We start from the raw sequence: 15320 nt of genomic DNA on the forward strand, positions 1-15320 counted from the left end.
GATTCACTTGCCTCAGCTTCCCAAAGTGCTGGGATTACAGGCATGAGCCACCATGCCCAGCCTAGTACTCATTCTTATCTCTAAAAAAAATCTCCAAAATGCAAGGAAATATCTTCAAATAATACAGAAAATGTCCATCTTCCTGTCTCTCTCACCATTTTATTTCTTCCCTAGTCTCCAAATTTTACTCTACAGCAGGATTTCTTACCTTAGCACTACTGACTTTGAATTGGATGAAGCATTATTTGGGGAAGGGCTATTCTGTGCATTTTAGGACATTCAGCAGCATTCCTAGCCTCTACCTACTAGATGCCAGTAGCCTGGTATCCACCTCCCAATCTTGACAATGAAGCATGTCTGCAGAGTTTGCCAAATGTACCCTGTAGGGCAAAACGAATCCTGATTTTGAGATCCACTGCTCTAAACCTACATAATTACCAGTGTAATCACTATCACTGTCTAGACCTATACTATCCAATGCAGTGGCCACTATACATGTGTGCATATTAAGGACATGATATATGGTTAGTCCAAATTGAGATGTGCTGTTAAGTGTAAAGTATACACTAGATTATGAAGACTTAGAATAAAACATTTTGAAATGATATTTTGGTCATATTAGTTGTGATGGTTTTATTAATGGGTCAGTTTGGCTAGGCTATTATCCTGTTATTTCATTGAACACTAATCTAGAGTTCCTTGCAGGTATTTTGTGGATGTAATTAAAATCAGTAATTAGTTGATTTTAAGTAAGATGATTTTGTAGATTTTGTATAATTTGGATGGGCTTCTCTGACTTCATTAGGAAGTCTTAAAAACAGGTCTGAGATTTCCCGGGGCAAAAGAAGGAGTTATGCCTGCGAATGACAACTTCAGTTGACAACTTCTAGGCTCAATCCTCCCTTATTGACTGCCTGTCTTATGGGTTCAGAAACGCTTAGCCAGTTCCGACAATCACATCAGCCAATTCCTTGTAATAAATTTTTTAAAGTATAAATGTATATCCATAATCTTCTACTGGTTGTACTTCCCTGTTTAATCCCTGGCTGATACATTGAATTAAATAAGATATATTATTAAAATTAATTTTATATTTTTCTTTATAGTATTTTAAATGTGGCTACTGGAAAATTTTAAATTACATATGTGGCTCCTATTATATTACTACTAGACAGGTCTAATGCAGGTCTAATCCCAGGGGGAGCAAAAGACCTTTGTAAAACTTTAGGTCATCCACAGAGATAAACTGTTTTCAAATGAACTGAAAAAAGAAACTTGATATTCTCTCCTATCAATACTGTTTTGCTTGCTCCCTCCTCTCCAAACCAACACATGCTGTGAAGAAGACTGGTGCTTTAATTCAGGTCCATAAAGCAAGTAAAATATCAAAGATTTAGAATGTTTTTTTGGCTATGCTAAGAAAGTTGCCTTTAAGAGATTATTCTTTACTCCTAGTAGGTATAACTGGAATACAGAGATGGAATGACATTTTTAAAATTAAAAAAATTGCACAGAATGTTACATTCACCACGTTATTAGGAGGACTTAAAATCGCCATTTAGAATAATATTTTTTTAGAGGTAGGGGTGTATGCATATGCGTGTGTATATACATATGTGTCTTCCACAGACACCTGCTGACCATTAAAAACTGTAAAGAAGGGATTCTGGAACTCACACAGGAGAATAAGAGGTGAGTTAGACTCTTCTGCTAAAGGTCATCTACCCTGAAAAATCCTGTCATAGCCTCCTAGTCTAACTTAGATTTTGGAGAAAAGACTATTTGGACAGAGTGGTGATGGTTTTGGGAACTAGACAGACAGTCCTTGTTGGTCATAGCAGGGTTTCCTGCAAGGTAGGTGAAAGTGCACATCAGAGAAGAGTTGAAAGAAGCACTAGTAGGAGCTACCTTGCTCCTCTTAGCTCTTGTGTACTTAGCCACATCCTGACAAAGAGAATGAGTAGTAGCAAGAATGGAAATGAGCAAGGAAGCATCCTCAACAACAAAAAAATAAAGACAAATCTCAGACAGACTAGGGTCAAGACCACCACTCAGGAGAAGGGAAAGGCGGGGGCAAATATATTATCTCTTTCCCAAATACATAAAAGGGAGGTAACTCTAAAGTGAAAGGTAAATACTTTCATGTTGGATATACATCAGAATAAGTTTTACTTAAGCAAAAATAAATAAAGGAAAATTAGACTGAAAAAAATGGCAATTTATTTCAAAGCAGTTATTTTTCACTCTGTGGTAAGTAGGGTAGATGCAACCCAGTTCTGCAACTTAGATCAGTGTCACAGCTAAAGCCTCAATTTTTTATTTTCCTGATTCTGCACTTCAGCCTTATACCAAACTAAGACAACCTCACTGCTCTGGGCAGATGCAGGCAGTATTCTTGTAAGCAGAGATCGTTCATTTTTAAAAAGATACACACACAGTAAAGTCTATACAGCTCACAACAAAGTATGCGAACTTACATAGGCAGTTTTTGTTTTACAGGTAGATACTCAAGCTGAAATATTAATATTTCTACAGAGGCAAACATAGACAAACACAGCTGAACTAGTAAAGACATACACGCACCTACACTTCTTTGCTCAGGAAGACAAAAAAAGTATTTCTGATGTTTCAGACTTTAGGGGAAATTAAATGTTTTTCTGCATGTTTTATTGCAACATTGCATTTTTCTTGGGGACTGGATTCCATCACTGGTGTCACGGACTGTGGATATCAGATGTCAGAAGAATCCAGTAAAGCCTCCCTATAGTGTGGCAGTTCTGTCTTCTTACACTTTAGCCAGGAAATGATGATCACTCAAGCTCCCATCCAATTGAGTAACATGTTACCAATTTAGAATTTGGAAAGATATTTTTCTCACAGGCAGGCAATACCGGATTTGTTACCTTCATTTTCTCTTTCCAGCTAAGGCTATACTTGTATAAATTGGAAAATCAAATTTAAAAGATTCAAGTCATTAAAGGTGGAACTTTATTGTCCAACGATCTTCAAATAAAATTGTTTTGTATGTGATTTTAATACTAGCTTCTACTTATTTAATAATTTGCAAACATAGGTGAATGTCTCCACTTAATATAACATGAAATAATGTATAATAGCATAAAATTGTACTTAAACATCATGACAGTTTTTGAGGACCAGTTCATTTAAACCTGAACCAAACTTGGATAAAGAGACTTAAGAAAAAAGGCAAGGAAGTCATTATTCACCTCCACATATATGTCATTTGCAATTAAGTGGGTGTACAATGTCTCTGAAAAGGTGTTCAGTCTCAGCACCAGATGCTAGTTCGAATCATAAAGTATATTTGTAACCAGTAAATCTTAAAAATTGTTTTGTGTCTTAGGAAACATAGAGGTCAGACTATCATAATCCAGGTGTGAGTCTGCCCATAAATACTTAAAGGTATGAGTTTCGACTTAAATTTTGAGAAGAGGAGAAGGGGAAAAAAACATAGAAAAAAAGTTACAATTATCTTTTTTTTTAAATTTATTTTATTGCATTTTAGGTTTTGGGGTACATGTGAAGAGTATGCAAGATTGTTGCATAGCTACACACGTGGCAGTGTGATTTGCTGCCTTCCTCCCCATCACCTATATCTGGCATTTCTCCCCATGTTATTTCTCCCCAACTCCGCACCCCGCACTGACCCTCCCGTATTTCCCCCCAACAGACCCCAGTGTGTAGTGCTCCCCTCCCTGTGTCCATGTGTTCTCATTGTTCAACACCTGCCTATGAGTGAGAACATGCAGTGTTTGATCTTCTGCTCTTGTGTCTTAATGTGTTAGGTGGCAATGAAGGAAATCTGTTTGTTCCACTGAGTCATTGGTAGCCTTAGGCCTAATAAGAGTTAGTGCTCCACAATGTTTCTGGTGTCAGTAATGGTTTCAAGAGCACTGAAGGATTTAAGAGAAGGGCAAATTAATTTCAAAGACTGTAGAAAGTATATTTCTACTTCTTTTATTACTCCTGACTTTCCCCTAACATTTTTCTGGCTGCTGGTAGGGAGGTATAAGTGATAAGTGCAGGAAAAAGAAGATATTGCCTCTTAGATTTTATCGCTATTCATCTTTCACTCTAAAACTAAAAGCTTTTGAAATCCATAGAAAACGTTATCATACCAGGCTTTAAATGCATTTACAACTTTCTTTCCTCAAGGAACTCAAAGAATTTAAACTCTGACTTTCATGCTTTATCAGTCAATGGCAAAAACAATGAAATATATCCTCCTCACACAGACTGTTTTTCCAAAGTACAAAGCCAAACAAAGGAGGAGTTATAGGTAATTTATTATGGTGCTGAGAATAAATAAAAACTAGTCATATTTTTAGATTATTCTTTATTTCAGGATTGCAATAATCTGTAAATAATTATTTTAGTAATCATATGAAAGACGTTACACATCTATAGTATACTAATACAATTAAAATGTCATGCATTTTGATAGGAAAATGTAGACATAGAAATAACTATTGAAAGATCTATACAAAAATATTTGCATCTCTGACATCCATTAAAATACAGTTTAATGTTGAAGATAATTAGCACTGGAGTCAATCTGCTTGATTGGAATCTGATTTCCATACTTACTAGATGTGTGAACTTCATTTCCTCATCCATAAAATAAGATTAACAGTAGTATCTACCAGATAGGATTATATGAGGATTAAAATAGGCTTAACATACTTTATGTAAAATGTAAAACATTTAGAGCATCACTTTGTGTCAAGTAAGCATCATGTGAATGCCAGCTATTATTCTTACTTGTCTCTCTTTGTCACTAAATAACCAAATTTTATGAGAGCAAGAATTATGTCTGTTTTATTCCACATTAAATTTTCAATGCCTGGAATATACTAGCCACTTGAGAAATACATACTACTTGAAAAAATATTTAATCACGATTATGAGTTATCAATTCTTGCATATTTTAGAAGATGGTGATGGATCATATTTTACTTGTTTTTTATAATACAACTCTGAAACTTCTATTTAACTACCAAATGATATAGCTGAAAATTTGAAAAAATATTTCATTTATAAATATTTTAAATTTTTCTTAGAAATACAGGAGAAAGTTGTAAGATTTTACTACTTATGGAAATAAAATATGTCAAAGTTATTTATACATTGCAACAGTTGTCCAAGTGTGGTATCTCACACCTGTAATCCCAGCACTTGGGAAGGCTGAGGTGGGTGGATTGCTTGAATCCAGGAATTCAACACCAGCTGGGGCAACATGGTGAAACCCCATCTTTACAAAAATAAATAAATAAATAAATAAATAAATAAATAAATAATAAAATAAATATTAGCTGGGTGCGGTGGTGCACACCTGTAATCTGGCTTCTTGGGAGACAGAGACAGGAGGATCCCTTCAACCCAGGAGGTCGAGGCTGCCATGAGCCATGATGGTGACACTGAATTTCAGCCTGGGAAACAGAGCAAGACCCTATCTCAAAATAAATAGATAAATAAAAAGAGAAAACAGAAAAACAACTGCAACAATTGTTTGATAGTATTTTATATTGCAGAAATGTTTTTCATACTTTTTTTTCTGGAACACTGAAAAGCTAAATTACAATTAAATTAAGGACATTAAGCATGTTTTTAATATACTGCTTTATTTCAAAACTTATTTATAGACGTTCATGCAAAAACTAGATAAACTTAAGTGAACATATTTTTATAAAATGTCAATAAAATATTATAACTATTTCAAAAGAAAAAAATTGGGAGAGAGATTTAAATATGGAAAATACTACTTAATCAAGCTTAATCAAGGAAGGGACCCAAAATGTTTATTCCGTTTGTTCCTCAGGTTTGGTATTATTACATTTCTCCAGGATTTCTTATTAATAATTAGGGTATTTCAGTAATAATCTACATTGTCTTTTGTCTTATAACACTTGCCTCTATATTTATGGTATTCTATATGCAGAAATTATGAAATTTAGCCATTTACTAAATATATTTATGCTGGACATTTGAGAGGATAAGGATAGATTTTAATGCTCCCCTTCGTAGTCTGACTTAGAGCTTTCAAGTATAATGGAGAATTTTCTTGTTCTAGTGATGTGTGTTGAATGTCCCGGAGGAACATACAATTACTCAAAGGGTGGAATCTCTAAAGTTTCATCAAATTACAAGTGAACATTCAGTTCATTGGTTTTTCTTCTTCCTCTTTAGGCTGTTAAGTTCTGTCGAAATGTTTACATGAGGTCTATGTCTACCACGGTGTTGATGGTAATCATCAGGCAAATATATTTTCCCCAGACTCTCTGAGCTCAACTTCGATATGCAACTTGGGAAGAGAGGCCATGGGTACTCAAAATGAGAACGCTGGTAGTAGCAACAACCACTCAAGAGTAGTGAGTATAGGTTGTGTCGGTGATTCCTATGAATGAACTGATTCTGTAGTGATGTATTTCTAAATTATTTTGTTATATTACATGCGTTTTTCTTATGATTTTATCTACTTACAATTATACCAAAGCTTGCTGTTGAGTAGATAGTTTGTAGATAGTTTATAATTTTGTCTAAGACTTACACGGTCAGTTGAAAACATACAGTTTTTCTCGGTTAATATGGCACACTGTTAATAAATTCAAAATGTTATCAATTGAAGATTTTCAAATGACAGACTCAAGAAGTTAAAAGGATAATCTCTGTCACTAAGGCAATCATCCTGATTCTTTTAAGATGACAATTCTGTTTATTAACTTATAAGGTTGTGGATTTCCAAGAATGCCTCTTACTGTGTTTTCTGTAAGTATTTCACAAGCACCAGATAAAATAAAATGCCTTCTTACATTATTTCCCACTTTAATATTAAAAAATAGAATTATTTATTCACTCAAACCTATAATCTTTATTTGTAAGAATCTGCCAATTGTTATTAGGGCAGAAAAGATTAATTGTAACAGAAGAGCAAGCAAATCTTGTTATCTATTTAGTGGCTAATTAAATATGCCAAACACAACTTTTTTACTGAATTATCAATATTTTAGATAAATCTACCAGATTATCTGTAGGTGTCTACGTAATCTTTGATTTTCTGATACTTTTTATGTTTGATTGGTAAACAAACATTTCTGGGGAAAGTGTACTGCTCACCATTAATGAATAATATAAAAAGGAATATTCTCTTCCCCTTGAAGCACGCAGTGTGTGTATGATTAAGTGAGCAACCACTCCAGATATAGTGACAGGAAGATATTAAGAACGTTTCTTTCAGAGATGTTGAAGCCCATAAACGTAAATTATTTTGAATCTTTATTTTATTGTGTTTGACTGCTTGGTATGATAAGCTGAACTTTTTTAAGAAATAATAATAATTTCAACAGTGTATGCTAATGATCCTTATACATTTTCCAAATAAATATACTAAGATGATATGTACCTAATCTCATTTTTGACTTTCAATCTGTTATCTCTGGCTAATCCATTTTTCTCTTCGAATTGTATTTTCTCCATCTATAAATGAGATATCATTTTCCATATGTACATAAACCAGACAGAGGTAGAAATGATTGCAAAGAGTACCTTTAATAGGATAATCACTGATGAAGTTTGCAGATTTGGAGATTTGGGTAAGATTTTGATTTTGGCTGTGTTAGCATGTTTCATATTTGATAGTATGCTAGACAAGATCAATGTGTCTGTACATCAGAATTATCTGGGGAGATTTTAAAACACATTTGGAGAGATTTTAAAACAACATTTTAGCTCAATGTTGAGCTACAACTCAAATGTTATCAATTTGTCTCTCATGGCATGGAAATTTTTAGAGATCTACATTTAAATAAATTCTCAGGTAATTTCAGAACCACAGTCCAAAGGGAAACTACTGTCTTGATCAATGTTTCTCAAATTTTAATCGCATATGAGTCACTGGGGATATTAAACGGCAGATTTTGATTCATTAGGTCTAGATAGAGCCTGGATTCTGTATTTCTAAATAGGTCCCAGCTGATGCTAACATTGCTGGTCCATGGGCTATGCTTTGAATTTCAAAGCTCTAGTCCAGATGAAACTCTTGATAAAATTATCACTGTATAGCATCACAATTTTAATCATAGAAACATAAAATATTATACTTGAAAAAGACTTGGATATCAGTAAATCCAGCAGTTTTGTTTTACAGGTGTGAGAACTGAGGGCCACTGAAATTAAGTGACTTAACCATAGCCGGTTAACAGCGGAAAGGGAAACAACACAAATACCTCCTTGTTGGATTCATTCAAGCTTATCTCAGTCATGTCTAAAATTTTGATATGTTCAGATGATGAGCATCAACCATCAATAGTTTTTCCAATGCCTTAGGTCAATGCCACAGTGATATATATTAACTTAGTTTGCATCCCATCACTCATATTTCAGGATTTTCTTAACAGTGGATTTATGCACACCAGTCACTGTGTGTAAATAAATTCTGTATTTATTCACTTATCCTCGACTGTCTCCCTCACTGGCCTCACAATGCATAAAATTCCCTGTTTTTAGAATTACTCTTTTGGGTTGCAATGACTCTCATCCTGATTGTGAGTTAGAATAACATTGTGGAGATTTTAAAAATTCAACTATTTAAGACTTGACCCCTAGAGACTCTTATTTAGCAAATCAGAGATGGGAGGTAATCTGGAATTTGGAAGTAGAAACAAAAGTTAGATGTTGTAGACATTTGTGGCTTTCTTGCTAGAATCCATTATTCCTGATAATATTCCTCTTAATTTTAGGAACCACTTTTTTTCCCATGCTAACTCACCCTTCAGTTCCAAGTGTGGGAGCCTATTTCATAGGTCTTGACAAAGTGTATGTTGCATCTCTCTGTCCAACTGATTGGTTCCAACAAGATCTGCTACTAAATCCAGATTAATGGGAGTGAAACATTTAAATGTTTTTGCAGAGATATTTGGGAGAAAACAGGCTCTTCTACTGAGCTGCTAAGGTAGAATCATTTTAGCTCCAACTTTCTGGTCCCCATAATAGCCACTAGGAGATAAAAGCCTGCCTGAGATTGAGACAAATGAAACAGAAAGAAAAGCCGGTTCCAGAAGTGAAGAAAGAATTTTACTAATAACATGATACAAAAACCTGTATAAGGTCATTTCTGAAGCCAATTCTACTCATGTCTTTTAATCACTTGAACAGAAAAAGTATTTTTTTTTTCACTAAGCCAGTGTGAATCAGATTTTGGTCTCATGAGCGAAATACTTCTAATTAAGACATCACTTGAATCTGACACACAGAGTTGAGAACAATTAGTAAGGCTTCTGTTATGCTTTTTTTGTTGTTGTTCATTTTATTTTTCAATTGTTCCTTTCTAAATGAAAATCTATAATTTAAAATAGGTAAAACTTTAAGCCATCTTCATTTAACCAGCACTTTAGTTTCTCTTGAATCTGAAACAGGAAACATACAGAACTCCAGAGAGAAGATTCCGAAATACACTAGACCTAACAGCTTCCCCCGATGTACTTTCTCTGTAACTCATCTTAGGTACACATAGAAATTTAACACCAATGAAATTATTCTTGCTCCAAGAGGAACTACATAAAATGGTTGGGCCTGAGTTGAGCTGTCTCAGAGACTCTTTTAATTCCTTCTGAATTTGGCTTTGGCCTGTTAATTCAGGCTCTGGTTTGACCCACTATTGTTTGTTTCATCCTGGGTTGGTTTGTTTGTCTCAACAGAGATGTGCTCTTTTAGTAGCACGAGGTACTACAGTTGCCTGAGTCAGTGGGCTCAGAGTTTACCCCTTAGCGACTGCCTGGAGAAGTGACTGGAGCCTGAATCTTCTTTACCTCACCCTCCTCAGCTTTTTCATTTTGAGCCAACCTCCAAACCTACTGTCTATTCTCTCTGGGTTTTGTCCCTCTCCCACCCCCATCACATGTCTGATCCACGCTGGGAAAGACAGCCAGAAGATAAAGCTCTAAGCTCCTCATGAATCCTGAGAGCAATATGCAATGGTACAGTTATGGAGATGAGTTTTGATCTAGATTTATTTAGAGGAAACATCCAAAGATAAATGTATCTACTTAACAATGTTACTAGGGCCTACCTACTAACCAATATTCTGAGGCTATGAATTTTAACAAGTTTAGTCATCTTTCCATTCTCCTTCCTTTTTTCATGCACCGTATTTTTCAGACACTAAATGTTCAGCCTGGTGTAAACCACTGAAGCTGCCAGCAAAGATGGATGCAATGAAAGCTCTGACACACACATCCATCCATCCATCTTACTCCCGATGACGCGATACAACCTTCTGAATGGCCTAATCCTAAAGTCTTGAATATTTATGATGCTTAAATTTCCTGGCTCCTTCTCATTCACTCTGACTGCAAGAGCTAGTGCCGATTTTAATAAAGTAAGAAAAATACACAATGAAAGAACTGAGTTAAAATTTACCAGGCAGCTCTTTCCAACTTGCAGAGCTTTAGGGTAATTTAAACATGTGACTACAGAGGGAAATGTAATTTGTTTTGCTCTAAGTGAGGAGTCTCTTCCTCTGTCATTGACATGCATCAAGTACAATCTCAGGGAACATCAGCCTCTATGTTGGCTCCAGCTGGACAATTTCTTATTTCAAATAGTAAGTAGTTAGCAAGAAAGGAAATTAAACATAATGTAGATGGGCTTCTGGTGCTTTCCTCTAAGGCAAGAGATAGACCTATAACCCATAAGGCCACCATGCTCCTAAAATTAAAGATCAGTTTCTCCTGTCCAAAAAACTAAGTGTGCATGGCTCTGAATGACTACAATTATTCTATCTTAACTTTAAAGCTAGATGTCAGGAAAAGACATTACAAAACCTAATTTCTTGTTAGAAGCCTATTATTGTCTTCTAAAATTACATATTCCAAAGGATATAAATGCTGTAATGATTATTCTTATATAAAGATATAGATAGATAGATGTAAATTTAAGAATAAACTGTAAAAAGGAACTAGAGATAGGTGTATCTGTTAAGTTGCACTTAAAAGTATTAGTAACAGTATTTTATTAATAAGATAAACAAGTAATAAACCAGTATTTTATTTTTGAACATAAAGAGAGAAAAATACTAAGATTTCTACGCTGAAAAAACATATATTTTTAACTTTGCTTTAAGACTTTTGGATTCTTGCTTCTCTCTCTCTCTCTCTCCCTCCCTTTTTGTTTCTCTGGCGGGGGGGGGAGAGAGAGAGAGAGAGAGAGACAGAGAGAGTGAGTGTGTGTGTGTGTGTGTGTGTGTGTGTGTGTGTGTGTCACAGAGCCTGGGCCTGGTTTTAACTTTAAATTTGGGTCTTTGTGAATAATTAAGTAAATTAAAATTTATTTATGTTTCTAAAAAATAGAGTGTATCCATTTATATCATCATTACTATTATTAATTTCATATTGTTTCAGTTCAATTTATTTATGATAACATCATATAAAGATTTATCCTCATTTTTATCAAATATACAATGTCCCAACTATTCTATCTTATTTACTGTCTTATTTGATCATGTATCCATTAAACTTTTAATTGTGGTCTTTGTAGGACATTTTACTAAGTAAGATAATCTTTTATACCTTTTCAATTAAGCTGTAAAATACCATGTTGCATTGATCCTGATACTAGCAATACCACATTAAAACTCCATTACAGTCATTTATTATTTTATTTAATACATTTCATCATTAGTCTTTGGGAATGTGGTAAGCAAATAGTGCATGTTCTCTCCCACCAGCTCATTGCTTGGTTCATAGAGAACACTTGAAAAAGATTAATTGAAATATACATTTGTTGACTGAGTTTAATCCCAGAGGCATAAAACATGTCTATCTATATTCCACGTTAGTGATTAGCTAAGGATACACATTGCACTGCTGTGAAATCTTAGACCTCTGTGCTTTGCTGTCACTCAGAAACCTATGAGTTACCCAGAAAACAAAATGTTTATTTTCTATTACAATCATATTTAATTTTTTTCCTTTTACAGTTCTTAGAAATCTGGCAAAACTCCGCATCTCACAGGTTCTAAAATTTTTCATCATAAGTTAAAAGGTTACAAGTTATATAATTTATAGATTATTGTAAATGTTGATGTTTAAAAATAAAGTTGCCTTATCCCTTTTGAAAACTGAGTTGATGGACTCCAAACGCTACAATATTTTTAGACAGCATTATCAACTTAAAATATATATCAAAAAGTTCTTTCTTAACATTAGAAAATTTTTTATCTTTCTCTTTTCTTTTTGAATTTATATTTTCATTACACCTTTCTCACAAAAAAATTTATTCAAGAGCTATAGTATGATTCTCTAAGGAAAAAAGTATATCCATTGAAATTCTAAAATTTTCTTTATATCCTCTAATATATTAACCTTTAGACTGTAAGAATCCAAGAATCTAAGGTTAATATATTGCAAATCTTCATAAGTTACTGTTAAACCTGAAAAATGAATTTTTTTTAGAATGCCATCTAGAGAATGGAGCTTTAAAAATAGTTTACCTATCTGTGGATTAATGTATTCTACAGTTAGAATGAGACAAGGTTCATCAACAAATCTAATCCTATATTTTAGTTTTAAAGATACAAGTATTGAGAAGCCTTATGCACATCTGTACACACACACACACACACACACACACACACACACACAAATCTTATTAGGGCAATGTTATTTAATTTTATGTGTCCTTCCAAGTAACATCAAAGGATGTAAAAAACTAAAAACAAATTTATTTATATTTGAAGCGAAAATAGTACAGTTGTAAACTTGGGCATGTTCTCAAGAAGATCAGTTTTAGAAAAACATTAAAATGGTATTTAATTCCTTTAAATCTCTCTGCACTTATTTACCCCTTAGAAAGTAAGGTGTTAACATATCCATGATGTATACCCTGGTGAGAAGAATATTGGTCAAAAGCACACTTCCAGATGTGCAAACTATACCACTATACACAGCAAATATTTTTTTTTCAGAAAGTATTATTTATAATAGTATTTTTTTCATAGTTATGATTTTTAGACAATTGTGTGATAAAATCTGGTATTTTCTAAAGATTCAGTGCCTTGTGGTCTCATCATGAAGTGTTTGGTAATAGAACTTAGTATTTTAAAATTTTGACAAGCTCAAAAATAACTATGCATGGAGAATATAAAGACAGTAGGTACTACATGTAATACCCTGAAGCTATATTTATATATAACAATAGATTCCACAGACTAGCAGAATCAAATATATTTCATCCATATTAATAATCTGTTTAATAATCAATACTGCAACCCTGAGATTAGTTGACTGCACCATTATTTCATATCAAATTAAGAACTGCAGACTTCAACCATAAAAAACAAGTTGGTTGAATTTTTATTTTGTTAAGAATAGCAATATCTGAACAAATAAAACTAAGTGTATTCAAATAAAATGCTTTAGGTAGACATAGGACATATAAAATGCTACAGTCTGATAATTTTGGCAATATAAAATGACTAAATATTATTGAATATATGTGAATTGAGAAGAGTCTTAATAAAGAGTCATTTAGATGGACGAAAATCACGTTTTAAGAGACTATCATTTTATATCATTCTATATTGCCCTCAATTCCTTCTTTAAACAAAATTTTAAAATGCAAAACTAAATAAAATGACCTATAAGACAAGAATAATTTATAGAATTTCTCCCCTAGTAATAATGTTAGGAGTATACTTTAAATGTAGAATGTGTATTATAAATGTTTTATAAAATATTACCTACTACTTTAAAGCTCTCATTGCCTCTGTACTTCTATCAAAGAAAAGCCTATACATAAAAATAATAATTACAATGAAATAGATCTCCTTGAGTTCACTTTCAACTATGGTTTATTATTACATAGCCTCTGAACCCAAGATAAGGCATATGAGATTTTTACTTAAATATCAATTTGTTTTCTTGTAACCCTGTGAATAATACTATTAAGAAAATATATTCTGGTGACTTTAAGTCAATTATCCTAATTTTGAGTATGTAATCTTTAAAGAGTACATACACTAATATATACATACATTAGTGTTTAAGGACATATATCCCTTAGACTATTTTTGACTAATAAGCATTCCTAACATTTTTTGAAAGTCCCCTGAACAACTATTTAATAGTTTTTCTGTTAAAATTTTGATTTGGTCAATCAAGGTAATGATTTAAGAAACAATAGTAAAACAGCTTTGTGTGAATTTGCAGTTTATACTAATAGCTCTATGAAGCATAATTTTAAAATAATTTCAAAGAAAAATTTAAATCAAAAGAAGATATTTTTTATTAAACAATAAATATCAATTTATGAAAAATATGGCTTTATGATATCCTTATGGAATTCAGTTTATAAGTATAAATGAGCAAACATTATTTGTTTTCCCCTCTTCCATTTCCAAAGAAAATAAACATGCATTAGCTGTTATTTCCAGATAATGACTAATACCTCATTTAAAGTTTGACTGTGTTGTAGTCACTCTTTATGGGAAATCAGCTACAAAAAGACCCTCCTCCTGATTTCTTGAAGTTTATAGACTAATCGAGACTCTCTAAGCCTGAATTTGATGGCTGAAGTCTGTCTTGGGTGCTTGAGTTCTCATTCTGGATTTGTAGGTGAAGAAACCCTTCATTTCTCCTCACAGAACTTTATAAACACATTCATTTCTGGATGCCTTTGCCACAGTTGAGTTTGACTGGCTTAGCTCTTTTTTGCTGCATAAGTTACAAATTCAAAGTTTCTAAATTAACATACACTAAGTGGATTTTACTCTACATAGTGTGGGGTAGTCATCATTTTCTCAGGGAAGGCTGAAATTGTAATCCCACTGTTTGAACCCACAGTAGGTCTTAGGAGAGACCAAGAGAACCCAGTGTTATCTGACTGGGTAAATACCCTCAACAGTTTGCCCATATGTAGCAGTAACTAAAACATTGCAATTGTTTCAAGTCTGACTTAAGTGTTGGCTCTTTACTCACAACCAATGTACCTCAGGATACCAAGGTACCACCTCCTTCCCAGTGCCCCTTCCAGGTGCAGTTCCTACTCCTTCCTGTAAAAATCCCTGCCCTGCCCATCTGACATTCTTGCCCCATTGCTGTCCTCCTTTGTCCTAGTTTACCGCTCTCATCATTCAGGTTGTCTTATCTATTCCTGCAAGGAATTCCTTTACAGCATATCCAGACACACCGAGGTGACTCTACTCCATGACAATGACATGTCACACATACTGATTGGATAAGAGCCTTTGCCTCCTAGACAGTTATGTCCCTCACCATCTTGCTGTCCCCATCCATAGTCATCACCTA

General features: G+C 33.7%; 1 protein-coding gene across 1 annotated transcript in view; it reads right to left on the minus strand.

Moving 5' to 3' along the window:
* TRDN (triadin) overlaps positions 1 to 15320 on the minus strand; it is a 310496-nt gene that overhangs the window by 274413 nt on the left and 20763 nt on the right. The window lies entirely within an intron of this gene.

The sequence above is a fragment of the Cebus imitator genome, unplaced genomic scaffold (genome assembly GCF_001604975.1).
Source record: "Cebus imitator isolate Cc_AM_T3 unplaced genomic scaffold, Cebus_imitator-1.0 Scaffold400, whole genome shotgun sequence".
NCBI classification, from domain to species: domain Eukaryota; kingdom Metazoa; phylum Chordata; class Mammalia; order Primates; family Cebidae; genus Cebus; species Cebus imitator.